Genomic DNA, 3,031 nt, shown 5'->3' on the forward strand with positions numbered 1-3,031 from the left:
ACAGAAGGTCCTGACAAATCTCTCTTTCATACATTATTACCATTACTATTACTCTGCTAACTACCACTAATAACAATAATAATAATATAATATAATTCAATTATGATTATGATTATGATTATTGTTGTTATTATAATTGTCTGCCAATGCTATTGTCGGTATTCTCTCTCTAATGGATCACTCTTAATTACAACTGCTGCTAACTATTGTGATTATGATTACTTGATTAGGATTACTGTTGTTACAATTATTATTATCTGCAAATGTTATTGTCAATACTCTCTCTCTCTCTCTCTCTCTCTCTCTCTCTCTCTCTCTCTCTCTCTCTCTCTTCTTCTTTCTCTCATGCACCTTCTTTTCCAAATCTCTCTCTCTCTCTAATGCCTTCTGCCATACCAGTCGCCTGAACCCTCCCTGGCCTTCAACAACCACCACCTACCTGATTGCAAGAGCCTCTACCCGAGCCTCATCGTCGGCCACTATAACCCCCCCTTTTTTCCCACAATCGCAACAACTGTCACTGTCGCACCCCCATTGTTGTCGTCGACCTTCCCCTCCCATCGACACTCTCTCTCTCTATCTCTCTCTCTGATCTGAGCTCCATAGCTCTGGAAGCCTCCTCTTTGCCTCTGCCCTCTGCGTTCTCAACCCTTCGCCCATCCGACGGCCGGACGTCGCTCCTGAGTTTCTTGCCTCTCTTCCGCCGGCGTTTTCCGTGACCTGCTCCTCTCTCCGACCGGCGTCCTCTGTGACCTGCCCCTCTCTCCGACCGACGTCTCTCACCAACGCTCTCTCCCTCGGAAAAATCTAGTCGTTGAGCCATCGTCGGCCATCTGAGGTCTGCCATCTGTGGTGTCTTGGCTTCTCTCAACATTCCATCCCAAACCCCTGTTTCCTTCGTCGGCCATTAGGAAGCCTTCTGCGGCCACCACCGTCAGCGCCCATCTATAGCCTCTTTCGACCGTCGTCGGCCCCAGCGGCAGCCATCTGCGGCTCTTGATCTTCTGTCAATACTCCCAAACCCTCATCCCCATTGGTTGTTTCTCCTTGTCCCTCAACACTCCAAACCCCTATATCTCTTTCTCGGCCATCAGGCAGCCATCGGCGGCCACCGCCGTCAGCGTCCATCTATAGCCTCATCGACCTACGTCGGCCCCTAGCGGCAGCCATTTGCGGCCACCAACGTCAGCATTCATATTTAGCCATCATCGACCACCGTCCATCTCTAGCCGTCGGCCACTCCCAAACCACCATCTCCAATGTTGGCCCCCAGCGGTAGACATCTGCGGCAGCCCCTACTCATCGTGGCAGAGCTCAGCCAGCAGAGCCCCTCCCGCGTTCTGCATAGTCTGCACTCCCCAACCTCAACGGATTGTCGCTGAGATCAAAAATAGCCCAAGCAGCCTTGCTGAACTCCCCGTTCCAGTCCTGGAGGAGCAGTATCACGTCTCCAGCCTTCAGATTGGCCTTCCACCTTCCCTGCAAAGGTCTCGTTGAAGGAGACGGTAAGTCTCTTTCTCTCTTTTTGCTGAGGATGAGAGACAAGTCATGGAGGCACGATCATTTTTGGAGTATCTCGTGTAGTCGTTCGGTTTCTCGCAACAGAGAGGCTCTCCGAGAGTTGGCGGATGGGATTAATGCTTGGGCCTTGGCTGTGTCGCTCTGTAAGTGAGGGGCTCCCGTTAGGGTCCCTTTCAGGTTGTCTCAGAGATTCTTCACATCCTTAGCCGGGTTTTTGGTCTGCGGCGTGCGTCGACGAGCGCTTGATTTAGCTGACGTTCGGGCGTTTGTTAAGTCCCTTCGCTCAGTGGGATTCAGGGGTCGCTCAGTGCTCTTTTTTTTTTGGTCGTGCTCTAACAAGGATGTATTAGAGGGGTGGGAGTTGGTTAGGCCGACGTGACAACCATCTTGCTGTAACCTTAGGCGACAGGCTGATGTGGGTCGGGCAAAGCTGGGGGACTGATGGTGTAATGTGTGTTCCAATCGAAATTTTCGTTCCAGAGTTTTTTGTCATAGGTGTGGCTCGGATAGTTCGAGAATTCGACGTATTGTTTGTCTAGCCGGTGAGTCTCGTATGTTGAAAACTTCACCACAGATCAGGCAACGGGTACCTGCTCCTTGTAAACCTGGTGTATCTTTCTGTGATGTGGCGCAAGTGTGTGCTTTGGAGGCAGGCACCTCTCCATTTTCGGCGGTTAAGATCGGATCGCTCTGGGTACCGTTGAAGATATCTGATGTCGTATGTTCGTTCCGCAAGGCCGATTGTTCACTGCAGTTCTTTCATTCGTATCTCGGAGCAACCATCGAGAAGCGTCCTTATCAGTCGGCTAGCTGTCACATTCACCCTAACGAGTTAATGAGTAGGACTGTTCTCGGGATGGAGTGTGGGTCAACTTGCATGGAGAAATTTTTGGGCTCTGTTCGTACATCTAACGTACGTTCATCTGGTTTGCCTCTTCGATTATTGAGTCGCCAGCGCAATCTTGTTTCCGAGAGGTGTGCTGCATCTATCGACCATGATGGATCCGGAGCTCGTTCTTTTTTTGATAATCGTGGAATCTTTTGTTCTACCGGTTCTACCCGCCGTATCTTGTCGAGATTCCTACCCCATAAAGGCATCCTGGTTTGCATGGGGTCTGCCCCGATGTGTTTTTTTGGTTTTACCTGCGTGGTTTCAATTTCTCCTTGCATGTCGCAACAAACTCAATTTCTGTGTTCGACGGACTGCCTGCCCGATCAAGACGGGGGTTGTCCCATGGAGGATTTTAGAGCACCTGTTCAGGGGGTCTAAGAGGTCTCTTGCTCGCAACTTGTGCATCCACAACCTTACTCAGATTTGTTACGTTCGGATTGTGGGCACAGGGGGTCGAGGACAGGTTCGTCATTTTGGGTATGTCCTTCGCTGAGGCTGCGCGGGCATTAGGAGTGTAGATTTCACCCGGGCAGCTTTCTTCGATCCAGCAACAGATTGTTCCTCGAGTACAATCGGCGGACAGGGTTGCAAATAGCCTTCATAGAGCGAAATCATTGG

Source organism: Nuphar pumila, chromosome 12 (genome assembly GCF_984573655.1).
Source record: "Nuphar pumila chromosome 12, dmNupPumi1.hap1.1, whole genome shotgun sequence".
Lineage (NCBI taxonomy): Eukaryota > Viridiplantae > Streptophyta > Magnoliopsida > Nymphaeales > Nymphaeaceae > Nuphar > Nuphar pumila.